This window comes from Chaetodon trifascialis, chromosome 11, assembly GCF_039877785.1.
Source record: "Chaetodon trifascialis isolate fChaTrf1 chromosome 11, fChaTrf1.hap1, whole genome shotgun sequence".
NCBI classification, from domain to species: domain Eukaryota; kingdom Metazoa; phylum Chordata; class Actinopteri; order Chaetodontiformes; family Chaetodontidae; genus Chaetodon; species Chaetodon trifascialis.
The window spans coordinates 13122994-13149738 of record NC_092066.1 but is presented as its reverse complement, the minus strand read 5'-3'; the positions used below and the strand labels follow the sequence as shown (position 1 = coordinate 13149738).

At 40.0% G+C, this 26745-nt stretch overlaps 1 protein-coding gene across 4 annotated transcripts in view; it reads right to left on the bottom strand.

Annotated features, from left to right (window-relative positions):
• Positions 1-26745, bottom strand: part of tnr (tenascin R (restrictin, janusin)) — a 160715-nt gene that overhangs the window by 65952 nt on the left and 68018 nt on the right. For all 4 annotated transcript variants that reach the window (XM_070973327.1, XM_070973329.1, XM_070973328.1 and 1 more), the window contains exon 3: positions 14585-14637. The gene's annotated coding sequence lies outside the window, so the exon portion shown is untranslated. The remainder of the gene's footprint in view (positions 1-14584; positions 14638-26745) is intronic.

The window sequence follows — 26745 nt, the reverse complement described above, 5'->3', positions numbered from 1 at the left end:
CATTCATATAACTATAGATAGTTTGCACTGGCAGCGATAAAAGTTTGAAAGAGGTTCAAAGTCACAGGATTATACTTTAGTCATTGGGTCATGGTTCAGGCTGATGCCCACAAGCATTTCCACGCACAACGAGAGGAGGTTTTTCATGGAGGCTCAATTAAGGACAGACCCACTCATTCAGAGTGAAGAGAATCAACATGCTTCAGGCACTAAAAACTGGCTTCATTTACTCGCTTTATTTTCAGAAAAGAGAACACACGCGCACGGTCGACACAAAACCAAGCCCACTGACACATATGCCTTCAAACCTACAGTCATCTTGCATACACAGTCATATCCACATGTATGCAATAGGGAAATGCACACCAGCTTGTGCACACCAGCACAAGAGCACACTGTGCCATGTATCAAGTGTTTTTTATTGTTTCATTTTAATAACAGCAGACCTGCTTTGATTGTAAACAGATCTGTCAGCAGGCAGCCTCTAAATCTTGAGGCGCTTTCTAAAGCTGTAAATAGAAAAAAAAAAAGTGTGAGTGTGCACGCATGTGTGTGTGTGTGTGTGTGTGTATTCACATTTCACACTTATTCACAGATAATTATGTGCACATAGAAAAACATACATTGATGACTGTGAAACAATGCTGTCACATTATGTATTACCTGGTGATTTTCTTGAGAGAAACTGGATGAGTTCACCCCCTGCGGGGCTGGAATGAAACTGCCTGTTCCAATTATAATAAAAGCCATCAGGGGCACTTTATGTAAAGGAAAAAGGTAAAACATTCAGCTCACACAAAAGCGGCCACTCGGCAAAATGTCCTAACTGTAAAATGAATCACAAAAACCAGCACACTTAAAAGTTTGATGTTGAAAAAATCACTTTGATCTTGTCTGTCGAACTATTTTCATCTTCGTTAGATTAAATTTCTCTCTGAGGTGAGCTTTGATTTTTTTTCTTTGTCCTGATTCTTTGACAATATCCCTCTCTTTTATCCACAAAGGTTTATGGGCAGGTGAGTCGATATGAAAATAGAATTTACTTTAAAAATTCACAGTGTAATTACCCTGAGATACTAATCCAAACTTTGTCATGTGGATACCTCAAAAAGAGTCTTATTATCACACATCGTAGATACGGATGTGACGCTGGATATGGGAGAGCAAGCACTAAATGACAAATAACTGTCTCTGGTTTACAGATGTGCAATAAAGCAAAACATATAAACACTATAAAACATGACTTGATATACATTCTGATGATATTTGCAGTCTCTAAATAACAAATTTGCTATCCTTTATTTAAATGAGGAGCATGCTCAGCCTCACTACATATCCTGGGTGAACAAAGCCAATGGCAGATATTGAAAGAAACATCTTGAAAGCTATTTGAAAAATAATAATAATAGTAAACTATTGAGCTTGCTTCCTTTTTCCGAATGCCCCCAGAGTCAAAAAACATTTACAGACTATTACCATTACACTGGTGTCTCATCTTTCATAAATATGCCCCAAAGGCAAAAATAAACACTCGTACATGCATATAAACAATCACACACACCATGCCCCCGTGGAATGTATTTGATACATATGCACACAAACAAAAGGGAAAAATAGAGTGGAAAAACAAGTAGAGTTAAATGTGAGCGGAAGAAAAAAATACATCTTTGATTTTTTTTTATTTCTGGAACATTTATATGGGTGATATTGTTGCATATTGCTTTCATAGTCAACAACAAAGAAAGGACAAACATAAGTAAAATAAAAAATATGACACCATTTTTTCATCAAAATTAACATGTATATGCAGGTTTTTTTAAATGTGGCTAAACCTGCTAAACATACACAATTGACTTCTCAGTGCTAGCAGACGAGTTTGCCTTCCTTTATTTTTTCGAGTGTGTCACCTTCAACATCATGAAGTAGACAGCAGCATGAAGCTGGTGGTTACTTTTTTATATCTTTGATGAGATGATGATGAGATGGAAACAAGTTGACTATTCTGTCTGAGATCAAGCTATTTACACCCCAACATCTGGACATTCAATGCACATCATCGTCGCACCAGGAAAGGGGCGAAAATTAGCGTGTCCACTCAAGTATCATGTTTCCATCGCTGCCGATTGCTAAGCTGATAAATACCCATGACTGCTGCGGAGTCATTTGACCTGGTGAATGAACTCTTTCCCTCTGAAGACTGAAGCCAGATGTTAGTGGGTTTTTGTCCAGTGTAAAAGAGGCTTCACTGATTTATGAACCAATTCTAGTCACTCATGTATGGCTGCCGAATTATCCTTTGCTGGCCTTGCTCCTAATCCTTTATTTCTGGACTTGTACTGCCAACCAAATCTGCCACTAGCTAGCTAGATTTCTTTTTAGCCAAACAGCTACCTACTGGCACTCCAAGAGAGGTTTTCCCTGGGGTCGAATCCTTCCAAGACCCTGTGATACCAGCTGTGTCAGTTGTAGTCTGCCACTTAACAAACTGACCTTTTAGATCTAACACAATGCCCTGTGAAAATTGGACCTCAAGGAGGATGTCTGGTCTCTCTTAGATGAGCTAAATAAGAAGGATATTGTCTCGCCCAGATTGGTGGACACAGCCTCTGCCCAGGCGTAGCACAGTACAGCGTGCTCTTTAGACTAAAACTCATTGTGCAAACTCCCTTTACATAAATAGCTGTTTCTGTTATGAACCAGTGAAGCATCCCTTTCTTAAATGGACCTGTTTGGCATTTTGGTAACTCACCATGAACTCTTCCTGCACTGGAGTGCTGGGACGGCAGAGTAGGAATGGTGTCAGAAACAATCAGGCAGTGTGATGCAAATTTCTCTTTCGGGATTACTGGGATTTGCAGTTGCAAACACCAGGTCAAAATCTCACACTACAAAGGGTTTTATGCAGCTTTGTGGCTCTATCAAGCAACGCTGATGGCTAAGAAAAGATGCCGATTTAAAGGCATGCTTAGCCCTTTGTGTGGACTATATATTGGCCTATTTGACCTTAATACACACTCTGTAACACCTAATTAGGCTGATCGTGGATAAGACCCCATTTTTTCTCCAGAAAAAAAATATTCTTTCAAAGTGCTGGGGATGCTCATTAGGGATTTTGAGGATCAGTTATCTATATGATGTTATCACTGATTCTGGCTTTTCAGCCGCACTGTTTCACACTCAAAGAGCTCTTATTTCCTTCCATGTGTTTCTCTTTACTTGCTGTTTTTCCTCTGACCTCTCTATTCACTGTAAAGTCCATAGATCGTACTGTGGCAATAACTGCAGTTGCGCATGTCACACATCTTGCTGCATTTAATCTTCAATCGAGCAGTGAGTGAACCTCTCAACCCTGTCCGCATGCTTCATATATTCACCTGTTGTCACATTATTCACTGTTTAGAGGAGCTGGCAGTTGAGTTAACAAGCAAGTTTGCCTCAGAGTGGTCACTGCCTATGTGTCGCTCAAGCAGGAGCAAAAAGCTAATTCATTTGTTTGATTCTGACAATATACCAGTGCCGTAGCGTTGTGACTGTTACTCTGTAAAATGTGGGGGATACGTTCTGGTTGCAGAGGAGGCTGCATTTTCTACAGGATGTCGAGGCTGGTTTTGAAACAGGTCGCTTTATCTCACCTATGAAGCAGGTTTTTTATTGCTTTGTTGGTCACTATTTTTTTAATACACATGTAATGCTGTAGTGAGTTACGGTACATGGGATCAACTCATAATGAACTGCAGTTCCCGTGTTTGTCTTAATGAAGGAGCACAGAAGATTAAATTACATGAGGATTTGGCCTAAATGCTTTAGTGTTTGCTAAACAGATTAAAAATTTGAGTCTGTCACAACACAGAGCACAGAAGAATAGATTCAGACATTACCATCACTGCCTGGCTTAGAGGTGATAGCATATAGCATATTAGCATGCAAAAGTCATGGCTTAGAGGCTCAAAATTGTATCTGTTTTCTGTGAAAAATGTTGTGGTTAAGTTAATATTCACATTTAGTGTTGGGGGAAAAAGGGATTCACAGCGCTGCACAGTTTGTTCTTAGTTTTCATTGTAGGTGTGAAGAGTTGTCTGTCATGATTACTTCATAGGAAACAACAAAAAAGATGACAGCTTGTTATTACCACAACAGTATGCTGTGAGCGCTAGTCCCTCCCACATCCATAATGATTCCTTCACCATGGATGAGTGAAGGGAGCCATTACTAGTGGGAGTGTATTGTGCTTGCAGCTCTTCAGAAAAGCCGAGCGGATGGCAAAATTCACAATGGGTCATGACGTTTCCACACCCGCGGGCTTTCTCTCAAAACATGCTGTACGGGCTGCATTTACATCTTTGGAGGGGGTGCATAAACATGCTTGTTATCTGCATAAAATATACACACACACACACACACACACACACACACACACACACACACACACACACACACACACACACACACACACACACACACACACACACACACACACACTCTTATCCAAATACAGACCACAGTCATTTCAAAGTGTAAATGACTTGGGGAAGCTAACCCTTTGAAAGATGTACAAGATGAAATAAAAGAGGAGTGAGAGTAAAATGATTATAGGGATTTAATAACGAACAAAACAGGCGCACTGACAAGAGGGTTCAAGAGACACAGAAAAGAAATCTGAACAGCCAAACAAGCTTCTCTCATCCAACCGGCTGCATCATGAAACGAGAAGCTGCCACCGCATGCCTCCCTTCCCACACGCTGCTCATGATCACAGTCTCCCTCTGAATAAATGTGTGTGTGTAGGTGTGTGTATCAGTGTGTTTTAGCAGTTAGGGGACCCACAGGAGATTAACATCCCCGTTGGATTACAGAAGGGATATGCGCTGGAAAGCTTCATTAACTCTCACTGTGTGTGCGTGTGTATGTGTGTGTGTGTGTGTGTGTGTGTGTGTGTGTGTGTGTGTGTGTGTGTGTGTGTGTCCTCTCTTTCCATGGCCACAGGGCATTTTAGACTGTTGCTTCCTCACTAACTGCTTGCTGTCTGCCCTGTAGACATCTCATTCTGTGTATGTGGTCTCTTTCGTCTCAGCAGCCTTCGGGGGGGCTCAGTGAGAACAGATAAGTCAGCCTTGGGAGCCAAGAGTCGAGAGACGGACAGTGAAAACATTTATGAAGCAATCGCCTTCTGTAATCCAGCTGCGATGGTAATCTCTAGTACCTCCACAGCTGCTGAGACACAGAGACATACAGTCCCTCAGAGAGACACCGTGATCATGAGCAGCCAGTGCAAAGGAAGGCAAAAGTGCTGCTTCTGGTTTGAGATGCTGCAGGCTGGACGCCAGTCTCAGTCCTGGACTGGTACCAGGGGGCAGGAAACACCCATCTGCTGAAATCTTGTCACACTACTGTGTCATAACGTGGAGTTAGGAAAGAGGAGAGTGGCCAGGTGGACACTTTTTCTGCCGTACTCACAATTTCTCCTGCTCATGGTTTTATTCACCTCTTTAGAAAATCACATTTGCTCTTTGCTGGTCCGTCTTCTTGTATTTGCTGCTCTCATTTTTTATCTCTAGTTGTCATTTCCATCATCTCCTTTTATCTCTCTGACAGGGTTTTCATATTCTCTCTTTCTCTGAAGATTTTCTTCATCCCTAAAAGTCTTTTTTTGTTCACTCTGCACGGCAAATCTGTTCTTCCAGAGACATGCTGTATAATGACGTATGTGTGGCTAATTCTCAGGCTGAAAGCCGTATGCTGTAGAGATGGAGAGACTGAATTCACTCTCTGCTATGTTCATTGCTTGCTTGCTTTGTCTCTCTCACTTTCTCTGGCAGCAGCTCTGCTGTCCCCTCCTTGCTCGCCCTATGGAAGTAAAGCCATAACCTCCATTTGCACAGGTTAATGTGCAGCCACCTCAACATGAACACAAAACCAATACGAGGCTTTCCTGCGTGGGTGATCGCTCACCCTCTCACTCGCCCGTCTCTTGCCTTCCTTTATTCCTTCTCTGTCCCTGCCTCTTTCTCTCTCTCTCTCTATCCACCTTGTAAATTGGACTCTGGCAACATTACGACGCTTTTCTCATTATTCCCATCACTCTGGCCAAATTGCCTTGTCTTTCAGGACCATTGGGCTCTGTTCATTGGCTGCCTGCACAACCAGAGGGCTACACAAGTCTTTTCCTCTGTCCCAGGGTTGTTTCATAGCAAAGATGGGACCAAGAAATGGATTCCATTCTACAGCAAATAATACAACCTCAGGCCACTGATGACTGCCTGACCCACACTGAACACTATGACCAATTTATCAAGGAAGATGTAAACAAATGTTCACAGGAGGCACTGGGATAACATGTAGTGAAGAAGTACTAAACAGTAGTCAGTCGTCGGAAAGTGTTTCCAATTCCCAGTTAGGGTTAGGAATAAAAGTAAAGTAAAATAAAAATCCTCGCATAAGGGGCAAAAATACATTGGCTAATGTGGGATTCTAACGGTACAATAGTCTGTATGTACTCTTTATATATTGTATATGTATATATGTAAGGCATTTCTCATTAGCCATTTCATGTAATTGTTCGCATATATAAATAATAAAATCCTTTTAGCAAGTGATTTTTTTTATCTTTAATTGTAGGCAATGATGATGAATTAAATGTTGCCACCAACATTACTGTTACTGCTACAACGTATCTGCTGATTCACGTAAAACTGACAGACACCTTTCAATCAGTTGCAAGTATGTGCAGATGAGTAAAGAGGAATGACAGAAAGCTTCTTCGCATGGTGCAACGATGACAATAAGCTCAATATCAGCAGAACCAATGAGCTTGTGGTGGAGTACGAAGCTAAGAATTCAAAAGCATTATGACGTCACAGTGATTTGTGTGAAATCTTGTCATAATTCTATGAATTCTTGAGTTACGGTCAAAAAAGACTTTGACTATGAAAATTCAATCAGTTCATCTTTGAGTCCAAGTGAGTGTTTGTGCTACATTTGAAGAAATTCCCTGAAGGCGTTCCTGAGATATCGTGTTCGTGAGGATGGGATGCACATGAACGGACAGACGGAAAAGAGCACAGGAAACAGATGGATGGACGACAGAGCGTGAGAGGACAGTTAAAAACCCAGACAGTGAAGGTAAATGCTTAAGTCCTTTTAAGTTCACCCAGCTATGAGTCAGGAGGACATGAATGGACTTTTTCTCTCTCACTGTATGCTCCAGCTGAATACCCACTGCCCCTCTATTCTGTCCTGACACAATACATGGCTTTTAGCAAACTCATTTTCCATTTCAGAGCTGCCCGCTAGTCATCTTAGAATGGATGGCAAAAATAAAATAAAAAATATGAATATAAAGGTGGAAAGCACCAGTAAACTAAACTAAAAGTTGCTTTGCATTTCAGGCATGACATTCAAGCACTAACAGCGTATGCAGAATGAACAAAACAGAGTCATTTCATTTGGCTTTTTGTCTGAATTCTACTCACAGCTGCATACTTTTTGTCTTATTCTTTAGTAGTTATTATCTTTTGTGTATTCGCTGCAAAACACATGTACAAGGTTTTTAGAGAGCAGTCCTATTTTCCAATTTGTCTCTCCACTATATGGTACTTGCATAAAACACATCAAACAGCCTGTCATTGCCTGAGTTTGACATGCACTTGTAGTCCTCCGCCTCCCTTTCCCTTCCTTTCTCTCAATTCTCTTCATCTTCCCCTATCATTTTGCTCAGGCATGACCTAAAACAAAAAAAAATGGACAAAAAACTTCAAAAACCTCTCTGTCTGTCACCTCATGAGCTGTTGGTCTCCCTCCCTTTCAAACAAACCATTTCTCTCCTTTCATCTTCTCCTTTCAAAGGCTTCTGTTCCTTGTGGGACAGAAATGACAACGTATTCTCCTGTACCTTTCAGTAAATAGGTGGAGAAAAAGAAAAGTCAGCCTCTTCCCACCTGTGCTAGATGTCTGTCTCTTTCTTCTGTGATTTAAAGGTGGGTTGAAATGACACACAAATGCAGCAACAATCCAATACCATAAGCTGTGCAGAGACGATAAAGCAACTACGGAGGATCAAAAGGATTGACACGTTCTTCTGTTGCTGCTGTCTGTTCAATGCTATGACAGCGAGGGAAGAAGTGCTCCCGGCGCTCAGTTGGGATTGTATTCAATTACCAAATAAACAGCTCAATGGCAGTGAACCACAATAGGTGGTTATTTTAAAGCTTGTCTTATTGACAGGCATTATTATGGGTATCGGCTACACTGTCCTGCTTATGCGGAACCTCTGTCTAACTGTTGTTCTGAGTTCTCTTTGGGTTGGAGAAACATAACAAATTGCAGTGATAAGTAACAATCACGTTTCACACATGCTGAAACAGGCTTTTCATTGACTTTCAATGTTTTAGTGTTTTCTTTTCGGAAACTTTGTGAAATATGCTACTTGCTAATAGGGTCGAGCAATATGCTCAAATTTTCCAATTGGCCACTTTTAGCTCAACATTCGGCAACTGTGTGTGTGTGTGTGTGTGTGTGTGTGTGTGTGTGTGTGTGTGTGGTTTGTAAGCTATTTTATTGGGCTGCCTGTTCATGAAATGTTCTCAGTGAGTTTAACCTGCTTCTGGTAAGCAATTACGTTGAGTATATGTCTCAGGCTTTTATTGTGGAAGAAAAATGGAAAGTGACGGTGAATCTGTGATATGCTTGACAATCTCTGCTTCTACTTTGTTCTGCACAGAAACAAATAACCAATGGATAACTAATCTATACATACATACATACATACATACATACATACATAAAGCTTAAACAGAGTCTCAAGAGGACCAAGCTTCTGTAAGACCCCTCAGAGCACCAGGCCCGTTTGTACATCATTTGCTACAATAGGTGTTTCAACCTTGTCTTTCCCCTTGAACTACCAAAATACTTCAACTTTTTTTAATACATAGTTTGTCCCAGAAGGGACCAATTTGTTGGACCTTCAGCACTGACAGAGATCAGGCTGAGTCACATTGGTAAAATGTTAATTATTGATTAAGTTATAAGCAGAAGACTTTTATTATTGATTAAGCTACAAACTGTTGGTGAGCCTTTCATTACTGATCAAGCTGAAGAGGGTTTGGTCAGACTTTCATCATAAAAGGGATATGATGAGTTTCAGCCATGAATTGTAAGGCAAGCAATCTGATTGGTCAAGTCCCTTGACAATCATTTTATAAGCGTAGGCAGAAGACCACTATTGATCATCTTCATGTACACATCTGTGGGCAAGGTTTGGTTCTTGTTTAAAGAAGCTGCTGGATTTATTACATTTCCACTTACCAGTAAAAATATCAAGAACCCATCAATCTTTAAAGATGTATTTGACCCGATTTTGCTGAAAAGCTTGCTTTTATAGAAGACTGGGACTCACCTGACTTCATTGGCAACCAGTGCAAAGAAGGAATGATTTAGAAATCTTATTAATTACCTTTAAGACACGTCTTGGACTAGCGCCTAGCTGTATCTGAGCTTCTAAGCCCTTATGAGCCAGAGCACAGCTTGAGATCCTGAGGCAGCGCTGCTCTGGTCATTTCACAGTCTAGACAGACGACTACGGATTATCAAGCTTTCTACATCAGGGCCCCGGCAGACTCTTTGAACAACCTGTCTGATGAGATCAAGCCAACCTCTTTAAAAACTTACTTCAAGAAGTGCAATTTCTTGAACGACAGAATGCTGGTCTACATCAGCTTTTTGTTGCTCTGACTTTCCTGTGCTTTAAAAATAGTGTTCTTTGTTTCAACTTGCTTTAATGTCCATTTTGGTTTTGCTTGAAAGGTACAATTGCATTTTCTCTGCAATAAGAATTGTACAACCTGTACAGGGACACGCTCTCGTAAATTGTGTAATGCCAGATGCCTGCTCTCATTTTGTTCACTCTGACTCTGAGTATGAGGGGTTTTTTTTAGATTCGTCAGTTTGTTTTGGATTTTAGGTACAACCGTACACCATACCCATATTTTTTTAATTCTAATACAAGACACAAAGGAAAAAAAATACATAAATAAACAAAGCAGAGTTTGTAAAGCTTTAAGGTCATGTAGTTGCCTCTTTAGCATTGATGGACCTAGCTGGCATTTTTATGTAAAAATACTACTTAGAAAATACACATATATTACTATATGAATAGACATTATTTATTGCACCACGACATTATCACAGTCCAGAAAACCACACAGGCATCATCGTCATATTTTAAAGAAAAGTTCAAGCTTTTACGGGGTGAGGTCAGACTGTTAAGACATCTAGTATTGATCGCGGTAACGCAGGGTCAAATTGGCAAAGCCTCCAGTACAGAGGGAGGTAAGGTCAGACTGAATGGGTTATCTTGGCTACATCTCTGTACCAGGACATCAGATTGTGATGCTATCGGTTCCAGGAATAGCCCAGTGAGGAGGAGATACAAAGGTCCAGTTCATTAGCTGAGAGCCTGTCACACTGACAGACTCTGACTGTTTTCAGCAGCATGGTCTTAACCGAGCAAAAATAGAGCAAAATCTCACCAGTAAGAGAACAGCTAAAAATATCAAAAGCATCATTTAAAGGATGGTGCTTGTGTCCAAGTATTAATTAGACATTTCTTTGGCAATAGAACTCGTTCAGGGAAAAAGTGGATGACACAGTTTGGTTTCTCCAGGTTTCTGTACTCAAAACCTCCTTAATGTCTGTACATTTGGGATAGGGGAATTACACTCTAGGTGGCGCTATGGTCTTAACTGCCAAAAGATTTCTCAGCTACACACCAAACTTTCCAACATCTAGTTGCTGCAGAACAATCTATGTATCACTAATAGCTAAAAATGTGCAGATACCAATATTAAACCTCAACCTAAATGTTCTCATGACTATATGTTTGGCAAAAGATTTTCTGAAGTCATCACCTGAAGCCTACAAAATCCAGCCGATATCCAGTCACATGCATTGTTCTACATATTCATTCATCCCTTATTTGTGATATTTTGTGGCTCAATACACTTATTTGAAGCTCAGTGTTATATATAGTAGATGTACATACGTATATAGTAATCTAGATTTACATATAGAGTATAAACATCTGTTCTTGTATCATCTTTTGTTGCTGTGCCACTGCATTTCCCTGATTCCCTGAGTGGGATCAATAAAAGACAGAATCATTTCTTGATAAGCAATGTGCAACTCGATGACCGCAATTTCACAGTTTAGCATATTTAGCATGTTATCTCATATACTTCCAATGCCAGGAAACAAGATGTTTAACCATCTTTATATATTGTAAGTTTAAAATTCTCGAGGTATATATCTAATTACTGTGACAACTAGCCTCACCCTACCAATCAAAACGAGAGAAAAAAAAAGATTGAAAACTGTGTGTTCTGTGCTTTCCAATGTCGTGTGTAATGACAAAAGAGGGGGAAAAAAAACAGAGGACAAGACATCCATCATACTCCAAAAGCTGTCTCCGGCAAACGTCACTAAGAATCCTGACATTTTAACTCCCCTGAAATACACGGTGAAACCCATCTGCTGTCAGTGGAAGTTGAAAGAATTCACATTCAAAGATTTTCGAGTAGTTCTCCAGGGTCCGTCTGTCCTTGCGTTGCAGTTGATAGTGTTATGTTTTATATGATTTCCTGTGTCATGTATTCACAATGTTTTCTCCCTACAGTGGAGATGCACTCATAGAAATGCTGGCATATGAGGCACAGAGTAGCACTTTGGTTGACAAAGCATGACAGTAGTGTCTCTACAGACTACGTTTGGGTGTGGCACAGATTTTCATACATTTGCAGGTTCAATTTCTGAGTCCTGTCAAACAGTTGAGACACCTGATCAGATGCCTCCAGACAGGGGTGCGCAGAACACCTCTCTTTAGAATAAGGGACTGTTTGTCTGCTACTCTTCTGGATGCACCACTGTCTCCTGGTGCTGTTGCCATAATCAGGACTGACACAGGCACACGGACCATAATCCCCATTGATTAGAAACCTGAGATCAAAGGCTTCCACTACTGTCACTCTCCTCTCCTGTCTCCACTCTGCTTAGGCTGCTTCTTTCTTTGCCCTGCCTTTCTTCACTTGTGAATGTCTCTGTGTTTGCATGTTTACCTTGTGTTTTAGGTTCACCTTCTTATGCTCATATTCCCATCATTTGTCTTTTCATCCCTTGCACCTGTTTCAACAGCTACTGTTGACACAGAGGCTTTCATTCTGCTAATAACCAGATGCGAAGCTCAATCAGAATAAACTGGCTCATTCTGAGACCAATTTCCTTCTGCATGTTTGACCACATGATGGTAAGTATTTGAGTGGATTTCAAATCATGGCTGGTTATGCCAGTGGCTCATATTCTCACATTTAATAACTGCAGGAGGAATAAAACAGCTTAGTTACTGGAAAGGTTAGATTTAACACATTATCAGTGCCACAAAACTGGCAGTCACAATCTCACGTTCTCTTTTTGTTTTGTTTCCTGTCCTTCTCAGTTTTACTCCCTTTACTCTCTCTGCTGCACTGCATCGACACTGTCCTCATGTTCCATTAAGACGATGAAGATGTTTCATATCTCCAAAACAACTTCATCCAAATTCTAAACTCTCTTCTGTTGAAAACAAATCTATGAACATACTTGCAGACGCACCACAGTGCACCACACATTAGGATGCGTTCTTTGGTGTTAACCTCAGATATTTAAGATCAAACCACTGACATAATAAATCTCTGCGCCTCCAGCAAAACGGAGCTATGCACGTACACACGCCATTAGAATGTTATGGAGTCAAACCAGCTCAAACCTCCAGGTATTAGCCTCTCGTATGATGAATCACAACATTCAATGGTTGTTGTGTTGGCTGCAATGGAACCATTCATATAAAACACGGCATCAGATCACAACTGTACAAAAAGAGAGTTCCACGTACTTCAAAACAACCCACTGTGAAAAAAGTAGCAAGCCTAATTAGACCTTTGTCTTCTAAACTCTGTACTGCAGCAATGTGTATAACCACAAAATTTATTATTGCCTGCTTTTATACTCAGGTTGAGTGAAAGGTTGCACTAAATTATGTCAAGGTAATTAATTGCACATAATAGTGCCACGATGGCAAAAACTGCATGAAAAACCGTGGTCATGGGGCATAAACCTGAGAACTGCTCATCATAATCCTGTTTATACAATTTCAAGCTGTATTCTCATTATCCAGAGAGTACGGTGTTACGAGTTCTGGAGCTTGGGACGTATCCTAAGGACAACACTGCTGATAATCACTGTTCAAAACTGAAATCTGTGTGGAACATCTTACCAGTCCTGTGTGTAAATAAGCGCAGGAGGTCATGTACCTATTTTGTCAGATCCCAGAGCTGAAAATTTAATTAAGTGATGAACATACCCTTGCTGTTTAACCCATGCGTAATTAGGCGAAGGAGTGTATTCCCAAATCAGAGAATGCAGATTAAAAGTTCGTATCATTGCTGAGGCTGCAATGCATTCAACAGGGAGCATCACCCATTAATCTAACCAAGTACAGGTATTGTCTTAATTGCATGGAGCGGTGTAGTTTGTGTGCATTACAGTACAATTCATGTATACGATATGAAAATGTAAATCAAAGGGAAAGAGGCCAGCAGTTTAAGTAATTCTGAAAGCTCTGTTTGTGCGTTTCTGCCAATTCAAAGCAAGACTACTGCTCTTGCAATTCTGATAAGAGGTGTTCTGAGCAGCTGGAGGCGTCTTAATTTAGTGCCAAAGTGACAACTAAAACAAACCCAATTTCAGCTGTGCCAACCACCGTAGCTCGACAGGGCTTGTTTGGAAACACACAATTTTCAAATAAGGGAAGCACATGCAATTAAAGACTTGCAACAAATGAAAATGATATCGAGACAACGTCCCACTACCATCTACCATCCAGGCCCTTGGTCTGGCTTGGCTGTACATGTGCTCTCTGTGATAATTTAAGGTATTATCCTTTTGATCATTAAGTTTTATCTATGGCATTACTGCACAAAAATGGAAACTGTGAGTAGCAATCATTATCCTGATTATTATCCTGCACAAGCCAGGGGTGAAATCGACTGATCTTCAAGTAGAAAAATATGAACAGCTGGTTGCATGAGAGCAGTGAGTGATCCAAGTGCACACTTCTGGATTTAACTGTACAGAATCAGCTGGTCTACAGTTAGCTATCCATACCTGCAGCTGTATTTGGGTTGATGCTTCGCTTTACTCTGTCCAGACAGACAGAAGGACAGATAGAGGTGTGTGTCTACCAGTCTACCATGTGAAAAGAAGTGACAATGCATCCGCGCTCCTGTTTAACAGCCTGTTGTGGTGATGAATACATACATGGAAATTAGCCCAAGATGAGGGCTAATTGTCTGATTAGATGTGCTTCAGGTTGATAGATGCACAATAAGCCCATGCACATAAAGTAGTCATTAAGGAACATTAGACCATTAAATTGAACATTACACTATAGCCAGAGGGAAAAATATGGATGTTCATTAATGTGTCTAAACACGTAGGAGTGTGTCTGTGTTTATGTGTGTGTGTGTGTGTGTGTGTGTATGTGCGCGTGTGTGCACAGTACCTTTTCTGCGAGTGCTTTGTTCTCCTGTTGCCAGTCTCTCTGTGACGCTGCACCTGTCCAGGAGAGGGGAGAGATTAAATTAGCATTACAGCAATTACATGTTTGAACTGCTTTTTCCCTGATTTAAGAATACAGCATTCCCTGCAAAGAATTTGAAATGCAAATTGCTTGGTGGCAAATGCACACGTAACATGGTTAAAGTGTTTATTACTCCCACACAACATAATACGAACTGAGATGTGTGCAAACCACAGGTAGACACACACTTAAGCTTAGCTTGGTACAAGCTAAAGTATCAAGATGGTATTAACAATTAGCAAAGCAAGTCAGCATTTATATTCAAAGAGCAAACACAGTCCAATGCCTCTCTTATAATCAGAGCAACAGTGAGGCACTGCAGGAAAACTTACAACACACACACACACACACACACACACACACACACACACACACACACACACACACACACACACACACATAAACCGACACAAACAAAAGCACACACATACAAGCAAGAATGCACACAAAAGCTCACAGAGACAGAAGTACATACACTTTGCCCTGCTGAGAAAGAACAGGAACATATCGAGGCTCTTCTATCAACACAGAAAAAGGAAAAAGTACTCATTTGCTTTCCTCTTCGGGTGTGCTGCTGGGGGCTTTTTGTTGCAGCACACCTCCCGAGGCACGCTCACTCAAATACACACACGCACGCCCACGCAAACACAAAACCAAGCCCTGTTTGCTCTTGAGGGTGTCTCACTCACCCTCTGAGAGATAAAATGACATGCTTTGCTGGCCGGGTTGTTTTCAGCTCAGAGGAATTGCAAATTCTCTGAAAATGGTGTCATTTTCACTTGGGTTTCCTCCAGCAAAGACGGCTGATTAAATAAACAAAGGAACTTGGCTCCACTGTTAGTTCTTCAAACACAGCAAGAGGGAAAGATATTCATCTCTGTTTGTCCTCTTCATGAGGGAAATCAACATGCAAATTCAGACTGTTTACATGTGTGAGTATCATTTTCAGAAAATGTATATGACAGTGTATTTATTATGTATTTGATACTTTATATGTTACATGAAGCTTATTTGAACTCTAACTGTGTTAGACAACAAGTCCTTCAAACTAACCATTACAATGTTTGGCTTTGGTGCCGTCCCAGTCACATTTCACTGTCACACAAAGGATACATACTGTATGGATGTTGTCTTATCTACCACGGCAGCTGAAGGAGCTATAAACCCAAGGCTGACATATTGCCACCTCATTAAGCTGATGTTATCAATAAGTTGCTTATGTACACATCCAATGTACAGCAATCAATGTTAACATTCAATTGGAGTTGTGGCCACCGATACTCATTCTCCAATTAGCTCTGTTTTTGGTCTTCACCAACCACTGGCTATTAAGCTGCTAAATGTTCCACTATGTTCACTAGCCAGTCCTTATCTTTGTCTGCCTGCTGTTTGGCGCTGGGTAGGTAGTGCACAGTGGGGAAAACAGCAGATTTTTGTTGCTAGAGAAGACGACGATGAGAGCGGCGATGCACATCCAAAACAATAAAGCTGTGAGCTTAAAAACAAAACAGTGTGCTGCAAGATGCTAAAATGCTCTGTAGTGGTGAGCGCAGTTGGGTGATAAGTACCTGTGGGGTCTTCACTATGAGTGACACCCTACACCCACCTTCACACTACACCTACACATACGGATCTGAGCTGTGGTTAGTGTAAAATAATGATTATAAAACAATTATGGTCATATTGAAAAGAAACTGCTTTGAGCCTCTTCACAAGATTAGTGGCATCAACGTCTCCACTGCACACACAAGAGTATTTTGGAAGTTTCAAGAAATCTTAAAGGGACATGTGGTGTTTCATCTGTACACACAGAGTTTTGCAAAGCTTTTGGGTACATGCTTTCAAAAATACTTACCACAATATGGAGATGCAGAGACATGGATTCACAAACCCATATTCGACAGGAATTCACTCACAAACATCACAGCAGACATCTCAAAGTGATTTGCATTACCCTGCACACAAACATATACAGTATACACAGGCTTTATGTGTAACTTCTGTATGCTGTCCCACTGAGAGAAGAGAAAGTTACAGATGGTCCCGTTTCCCTCCTCAGACAGCTTTGTAGTTGTGAAAGCAACATTGAGGAATGCCTCTGAATGTAAATCATATCTGTGTTCCTGCAGTTTACGCTCCGGCCCAGCAGCCACTGAAAAATGCTGCTATTGCAAAAAACCTGAGCATAAAAAAATGGAAGACAACAGAAACGAATGTGTATAATAAATAATATGCATTCCTCTTTCTTGGTTTGAGTCGATCCAAACGACAGCAGAAAGTTTTAAAAAGAAAGTTGGAGAGAATGGATTACTGATGGAAGTGTAATGTTCTTATAAAACAAGAATGAGGATGGAAATCATCTTTTTGCCATGTTGATCTTGTGAAGCCTTTGAATTCTTACAATTCACAGTGTAGTATGAAGCAGCAGAGTGAAGGGATTTAGAGGCCTCTGCTTGCTGACTTGTTTCTCAGCTCTCATCTGCTGTTGTTTTATGTTCAGTTCGTGTAAGCAATGGGCTTAACACAATTAAAGATTGAAAAAGTTGCCAATAAAAGTACAGATTGTACTATATCCAGTTTTGTATTTAATTTAAATAGCAGTGGCAAGGAACTGAATGCAATTGTTATTGACTTTAACTTTATCATTTCAAATTCATTTATTCGTTCATTTCAAGCATTTTTATTTGACTCCGACTGAGCAAAGGAAACACATTTGGGTTTTGTTTCTCCCTGAATGCAGGCTTGAAGGCAGCAGCCTGAGCCAGAGTCCTCACATTGCTTTCTGTGTAGCACAAAACCTAAATTGTTTTGTTAATGATTATGTTTATGAATGGCAGAACTTGGTTAAGGTTAGGGAGAGACCATGGTTCAATTTTTAAAAAAGTCTGCCATCACTAGAGACACAATGTGTCTAAATTGTTACTGTTGCCTAATCGTCACAGCAGATGGGACTCAGGATGCAAACCTTGGTTTCTGGAGGCCATTAAAAGACAGACTTGTGGAGCATGCAACTCACACAAAAAATTCAAATTACCTAATTATCTGCTAATGGCCATTCATTAAAATCAAGCAGGACACAGAAGCCCATCTTCTTAGAAAGAAGTTGCCCCTGAAATCATACATATCCATACAAGAAGTGGTGACAAAAACTCCTCCAATAAGAAACATTTTGGATTGTCACACTAAAGACTTTCTGCCATCCATCCATCCATCCATCCATCCATCCATCCATCCATCCATCCATCCATCCATCCATCCATCCATCCATCCATACCCGACTATCCCTTTCCAGGGTTGCAGGGGGGCTGGAGCCTATCCCAGCTGTCAACGGCCGAGAGGCAGGGTACACCCTGAACCAGTCGCCAGCCGATTGCAGGGTAACATACGAAGACAGACAACCATTCACGCTCACACTCATACCTAAGGACAATGTTAGAGTCACCAATTAACCTTATGAGCATGTTTTTGGTCTGTGGGAGGAAGCCGGAGTGCCCGGAGAGAACCCACACATGCACGGGAAGAACATGCAAACTTCACACAGAAAGGCCCTGCCCGACCCGGGGATCGAACCGGCGACCTTCTTGCTGTGAGGCACTACCTGCTGCTCCACCTTGCCGCCCTAGACTTTCTGCCATTTTTCTAATATCCTTTAAACTCTTACATTATCCCCAGAAGCGGCTGTGAAAACATTTGCTTATTTCATATATCATGTACTTCTGTTGGCATAATATAACACTCTTCTTTAACCCAATTTTGATTTGCAAGAGTCTCCAGTAACTGCCTTTTCTTGTATGTATCTATTTCTTCATTGAAACTCATCGTTAATATGTGAAGATGGTTTCGTACACTTGGACATGGCATGGACATACAGCTTGTATACATAATATATAGAATTTCCTTTTGAATTTCTTTCATTTTTTTAACATTACTGGTTATTAGTATTTGTTGGGTATTTTCAGGATTTGATATATGTTCACTTAAGGTAAATTACTCTTTGTTACTGTAGACCTACACATTTTTGGTATGTATATTTCTTTTAGACGTGCCCACTGTCTGTTGTTGTGCACAAATACTATTTTCATCATTTTTACCAATATGCTGAAGTTTTACATTGTCCTAGTTGCATACTGGACCATGACTGGCTCTAAAGTAGTTATGATCTCAAAAATATCATGCTTGTACATAGTCATCTTAAACTCAGATTTAAGATGAGCACAGAGAAACTTTCACTCTCCAGTAGGGCTGCAACGATTAGTCGACGTTGTCGACAAAAATCGATAATAGAAATAGTCGACAATGAATTCCATTGTCGACTATTGTCGCCAGACGCGTTTTTCCAACAGAGTGAGGCATCTCACCTGATTATAATTTCTGCCGAGAGTCGCTCATGCGCAATAGCGTCTCTGTCTCTGAGCGGTAATATACGGAAATGGCGGTGTCAACATCAGGTACACGTACCAAAACTTCTAAAATTTGGGAGCATTTTAGCCTGGACACAGCGAATAAAAATAATAAAAAGACTACTTACTAAAAATAAGCAAAACAAATCTTTCAGTCGAGGGGTTAAAGCTTACCAGTTTCCAGAATGCTAGCACCGTGACAGTCGCAGAGCTGCACAAATGCATATTATGTGACTGAACCTCCCAAACCCAAAAACTTCAAGCATATTCAGTAAAAACCTAATTGTGGTTCCAAACTGTTTGCAGATTTTTTTTTTTTCTTAATTATTTTATTGCGCACTTAAATCTAAAACACAAATAACTTATATCACTGTCTATACTCCTAAATCTCAACATAATTCTATAGCAAAGCTGCCTGAGCCACTACATAAATCATATTGGCTTATTGAATTGAAAAAGTATGAAATATCTCAGATGATAGATAGCTGGTATTTAGTCAGGATGGTTCACAGCCACTAGTGAATTCTATTGTGTGTATTGTGTGTGTGTGTGTGTGTGTGTGTGTGTGTGTGTGTGTGTGTGTGTGTGTGTGTGTGTGTGTGTGTGTGTGTGTATGTGTGTGAGACAGAGAGAGAGAGAGAGAGAGAGAGAGAGAGAGAGAGAGAGAGAGAGAGAGAGAGAGAGATTGAAAGACATTGTCTCTTTTTTACACACATACACTCACACATAATATGTACATAGTCATCTTATATACTATATCTTATATCACATAATATGTGTGAGTGTATGTGTGTGTACTCCGTTGTACTCTACAGTGAGTTTGGGTCTGGTGAATTAGGCTTGTCTCTCAGTGTGCAATTTTTTATCAGTGGACGATCCCATTTCCGTTGTGTTGATGCAGCAGATGGATTCCCTCCCACTAACCATTCATCACTTGCCACACCAAAACCTGCCTTTGCCCCCTTTACGCCAGTGAAAAATGGGTTTTTGACCACCTTTTTCCCCCAAGAAAGTAAAAGTCATTTACTGTGTCATCAAACAGGTTTTCATTTCATTTGCCGTCTCGCAGCACAAAGTCAGGGGGGAAGGATGCCAAAGGTCAACGGGGTAAACTTTGAATTGCTAAAATGATCAGCAGACAGTTAAGAAACACAAAGAACGGAGAGAGAACTTCATCAATCCATTCAGTGCAAGTTATTGATATAAGCAAAGCTTTTTTACTTTTACATTGGTAACACTGTAGAAGGATTAGCTTTGATCAAATAAGTATCATGCTTAGCCTGGAATATTTAATTAAATGTAATACTGATTCATCAACATTCACCAGTGCAATCATACAAAAGGTTTTTTCTTGAATTATTAGGAAAAAGAAGACAATATACAATACATGTGGTTTGGAATCACTGAAAGCACTAAAGGTCAACAGGCTATCTATATAAAGTTTTTTTATTATGCACAAATTTAAAACCCTTGTTCACCTTTAAATTCTGACATGAAACCACGATAAAAGCAGTAACTTCTTGCTTTGTGTGAAAATGTGACGTCTTTTCACTGAACTGGCTTCATGGTGAGAATGCCTCATGTTTTTAATTACTCCGTGTATAATTATTTACATGATAAAGGGAAACAACGTTCACAACTCTTGGCAACAGTGATGAGGGCAAAGGGATGTTTTTCTCTTTCTAGCGAGGTAATTAGTCAATAGCTGAATTTATGTCAAAGTGTTTCAAATGTCAGCATTAATTTAGAAATTGTGTCAGTAAAAATAATGAAGCCAATGCTGTTAGTGACATTGTTGGTGCAATGAGCTCATTCATGGGATTGAGGGCAACTGAAAATGAGACATTTGTTATCTTTGCAGAGCGGGAAATGAAATTCTGAGTTAACTACTGCTGTTGCTTAATGACTGTGTGAATTGAATCTATGGGGATGTATGCCTTTAAAAACTTTGATTCATAGTTCAACTATTCAAGACACAATCACTCATTATTTTTTAGCTGTTCTGTTAAGTTTAGGGTTTCCCAGTCTTTTACACAGGCAGCACAACACCTCGCCTGCAACAGCACTTCTGCCATTGACCTTTTTGAAACACTTTAATGAAACATTTGCATTAAGCCTCAGGCACAAGGAACCAAGGTACTACATGACACATTGAAGGCATATATTTAATGAACAAACTGAGTGTTTAGACCATCGTCTCATTATTAAATTGATGTGACTGAGCTCAAGAGGTGACAATGATCGATCAATCACATTGGACATGAGCTTAATTATTTAATAAGAGCAGCTTGTCTGAACAGTCAGTCACACCACAAACCTCATCGTCGAGGAGAGTCTGACGCAAGCTGAGGTGAGCTTCTAATTCTTCATGGACAATAATGTGTTTGCTATATGTGTGATATAATAACCAACTATTAAATAAATACAACAAAGAGTGGAGTTACGCAGGTTTAAGCTCTTAACATTTAAATGCTAAAGTTGAAAAAATTGTGAAAACAAAAACTAACTTCTCACACAAATCTTACTTTGCACTGGGTGTGGGCCATATGCTGCTTTGTTCACCAACAACCAGTATCATGTTGTGCCATGACATGGATTTTGCTATACTGCAAAAACTACCATGATAAATGTTTTAGCATTTTAAAAGTAATGTGCTTATGGTGGCTGTAACAACATGCAGGTAGAAGGCTATACAAGTACTCACAGAACTGGGGCATCATCCACTAGCTACAGTACTATTTACTTAGCTATAATGCCAACTCCGGTAACACGTAGATGTGAAAGTAACATTACGAGCTATAGATGCCAATTTCTCTGTTGTTGGCTGCAAGAACGTCTTCATCGACTCTCACTATCTGAGCAAGTGGAGACCCAATGGATTATCGGGATGAAAATGTCGGCACAGCAACAACTGGAAAACTGTGGAAAATCACTTCACTGTGAATTTACCCCTGCCTGTTTGATGCTTCCTCAAGGGAATATCATGAGCGAGTCAAAAAAGACAAATGTTGGAGAGAAATAGCGGAAGACCTTCATTAGCCAGGCGAGTGGCTGGCTCTGCTGTCATAACATTATCCTCAGTTCCAATTGCGGGAATATGCTTATCATCCCTCCAGCAGCATATGGTAAGCTAGCTTCTAATTCCAGGTCTAACGTTATAGTAGCCTGTTTGATGCAGCCAACACAGCCACACCTGCTCCTTGTAGAGCACAGACCATGGAAATAAAATTATTATATGTGAAACTTGATAGATTCCGGCAACAGCCAGACCTAAACTTATCTTCACATTTCACACAGCAATGCAAGATCTTGCAGATGAATGCTGTGTTGGTATGTGTCTGTTGCTGCCGTATGTAAATATACTGGATAAACATACCCCACGGTACACTGACTGCTGTACTTATATGATATACTTTGGGTTTTATGCCAAATAAATGCTGTTAAGATACCTAATCCTACCCCTTGTCTGACTCTGAGGATGAATTACATTACATTTACTAATTATCTGACATAATGGGGCAGGCTACTCCTTCCAAAACACATTTAGACTTATACCTCATTTCCTTTCCTATTTGGAACTAATAAACACATCCATTTTTTTTTTTATAATTTCATCTTTCTTAAGATATGTTCCCCTCTATTGCTTGTAGGGTGAAAAGAGGTAGAATCGTGCTTTGAGAAGAGAATCTCTTTTATTCTTGTAATACCATTACATACAAGTCAATATGCTCAATGTTGCTGCAGGGATGTTTACATACAATTTTGGGTATTGCTTGACTAAATTCATTTAATGAGGACGCTACATTTGCACACGCACACACATGCACACATGTACAGCAGATAAGCAGACACTAGTTGAACTGAACACACTGAAACACATAAAACCACTGGCAGACATACAAGGTCTCAGGCACAATAAACCCTCTGAATCACTGGGCCTTCATGTTAGACTTTTAACGATGACAGTAATCAATCCCACAGAGACAAACAGACAGACAAGCTGAGAAACAGACAAGGTGACAGGCAGCCTGAGAGAGAGGAGACTATGCAGACCAAGTCAATGATTTGAATATCCACGGGCTATCTGATGAGTCAGCATGTCATATAACAAATTAAAAGCCTATAAATCAATTGTTTGGTATTGCAGGTTACAGCATAATAGCCTTCGAGTGGAGTACACAGGTACTGACGTAATGGCAGATCCATATTAATCCAAGAAGTAACAGCTTCCATAATTTACATATAATAGTTTAACAATTTCAAAATTGAGATTTAATGTATTTATTGTTTTGTTAGTTTTAAACAAGGTAACAAATAAATGTCACTTATCCAACGTGATGTAATACATTCTCAACGGCCAAGCCAAGATCCTTCATGCTCACATTATGGGAACCATTCGTTACCTTCACTGACAGTCCTGAGCACTGCAGGACAAATGTCTCTGACCACTTAGTACCAGTAAATTAAGCACATATAAATGAAATCAGTGACTTAACACTGTATATTCTATCTTAAATCCAATACATTTAGCAGCAAAAGCTTTCACAGAAGACCAAGACGTATTCACTTCAACCTGTTTTCACTCCCAGAGCGTCAAATACCAACACTTTGTCAGGCCACACAGACGAAGTACCTTTCAGTGTCTGTATAACATGCACCAGGCTGTATACTCCAATGTAAACCCATTCATGGCAATATCAGACACCCAGAATTAACTTTTGGCTTCTCATGGGTCATAAAACTCATCTCCTGGGTGAAAGCCTTGTATATGATCCACCACTCTACCCTGACCTCTGCCCCTCGAAGGATTTTTGTCGCTATTCACACTATGTCACCTTGCTCTGAGCGTCTACTATAACCATGGATGGGTTTGTGGTGGAGTTAGTTGAAAGCCCAGTGCGTCTCATACAGTCATAGGTTATCTTGTGCATCTGTATCAAGGGGGGGCATGAGACGAGATTTTTCACTTATATAAAAATTAAAAAAACAATAACCGACAGGCCAGCAGCTTGTTAAATTTTCACAGTATCAAAGAAGTGAGACATTTTGCAGCACTGAGAGGACTCCACACCATAGAATGAACACTGACTCTCAGCTTTTTTTTCTTTCCAGGCTCCTACATCTCTGCTCTCTAAAGTGCTTTTTATATTGTGAGAGTCAGGCAGAAGTCAATATACCAGTTATTTAAGTTGTCACCAACTCAAGATACCTTGAGAGCAGGTAAACACTTAAGACGAAAAGCCACATTTACCTTTCACAGCCATGACATCATAAAAAATGTAAGACTTCATGTGGCATTTAGTAGCTTTTGGTTTCTCAGGGCTGTTAGGCTGAGAAATACGAGTTTACATTTAAAGCTGTAAGCTGTATTTCTGCTGCTGCTTTGGATGAGCTGAACTGCAACAGCCAAATGGGGTATGCAGAAGAATTAAGGGCTGAAATAATGTGCTAGATATCAAGAATTCACCCCTCACCAAAGAAACAGAGAATAACAAGCAATCTGCACAATGCAAATGTTTTCATTTTATATCGTTTGGTTGCAATTTTACTACACTGCTTACAGGAAACAAGACCTACTGTACACACAACTTGCCAGCCTAAATCATACCAGAATACAGTACGAAAAATGCTCTTATCATCTTCTTTTTGAATATAAATCAACACAATTATTACACTGTGAAATGCGATGAACAACTTTTTCAACAGAAACAGATGCAAGTTTCTAGGCATCTTCTTTCTAGGTAAAGTTGAATTTCTGTGACAGGCTTTCACGAGGGTTTTCAGGAATTCAGACAAGAGTAGCTGTTCTTCTCACTTGACATTTTCTCCAAACAATAAATGTGCTTCGTCACTTCAATTATCAGCAGGACACATGAGCTTGATAAAATGTTACAATCACAATCATCATTGAATAGAATATCTTACTATGAAGAGTCAATCAAGCTCCATGGGACACTTTCAAAAGTTTTATCACTTCTGTCAATCAAATCAATTACTTTGGTTGCTGAGAATGACACAGATATATCATCATTACTACATGTAAACTGTAGCCTGACAGTGTTACAATCAATCTTTTCCCAACTGTCCCAACATACAGTGAGTGCTTATGTGGTAATGAAATGCATGATGACAGTCTGGTGACACAGTTTGTCGAAAAAAGGATCATTATAGTGCACAGTTTTTTGTGCATTTTCAAACTGCCCATTAAAAACATGAGAAATTCAAAGGAATTCAAAAATAAAAGTCAATATACAGCAAAAAAAAGTTTTTAGGTGTAAAATCGGTAGGTGTATCGATAAAACAAAATACATCTAAACATAAACGCCATATTTCCATCACATTTTCCACAGTTTTCCATCGTTTGAGAATTGACTGGTGGTCTTTTAATTACTGTGCGACAGCTTGCTTCCTCTTCTGCAATGGTTTCATGGCACCTGATCAAGAATTAGCGCCACCAGCTGTTTATCTCGATGCAGCATCCTACTTATATTCACATAAAAGTAGTGAAGGGAAACGGGCAATCATTTGCATTTTCTTCAGCTGGTTTTCTGGAAGTTCGGTTAAAATCGTGCTACACATGGATGGAAACGTGACTGCTAACGCTGACCAGCCACCTCATAAATAACAGAAAGAACAAAACATACAGAATGTCTTATATTGATATGTATGTCAAAGTAGGTTGAGGAATGATATGCAAAAATATATAATACTTTAAAAAGCATTACACAAAAGGTTTGCAGAGAAAACGAGCTGTCACTTTGCTCTCCTTTCGCTGCACTAGCACAGCGACACACACTGCCTCCTCCACTCGCCCACATACACTGCATATTGCACACCTTATATTACACAGACTTCCCACCTGCTCTCAGTCAGCCTCTCTACATCTATCTCTCTTGTGCACGCACACATTTATCAGCCTTTAAAGACAGCACAGTTCCGGTCAGGGCAGTGCAGAGAGGTTAGAGCTGCAGGTCTGGTCGCGGATATCCTGGAGGATGACTGGGATTGTGAAGAGAGCGTGAGAGAGAGGTAGAGAGCACCACTCAATCAATTTTCTATTGAATCTCACTCCAGTGGGAACATGATAAGCAATGCAGACCTAAGGGATATAACAAGCCTGTGCATTTTTCTGTAGGCCTATTTAGAAGAAAACAGCCAACTGGGCTCACAATAAATGGTGAAATTGCTTTGCAGTACTCTAACAGTTGGAGCGTTGATTAAATAAAGGATTTAAAAAGCAGTGAGATTTGTTTATTAGCTAATGACAATAATTTGATTCATTTCAACCCCTGAAATTATACTCAGCTGTATCTTCCTTATGCCCTTGACATATAGATTAGCAGTCGACCAATCTGGGTTTTTCCTTGGCTGATACTGATGCTGATATTTAGAGAGCAGGGCGGCTGATGGCCAATATACAACGCTGATATCAGAGTGAGACAGTACGACATATATGTCGCACATACCATGAAAAACATCAGCTGGTGTGATGAATGAAACCTAATCACATTGACACAGATGACTTTGTTTGGAATTTTGGAAATGAAGGAAGAATTATCTAAATGAATGATAACTAATGACTTTACAGTTATGTTTTTAATTCCACTGATAATGAAATATTCACATTTTGCTCATGTCCATTTTAAGTCATAGGCCATGAACAACCTAGAATCACCGCCTCGC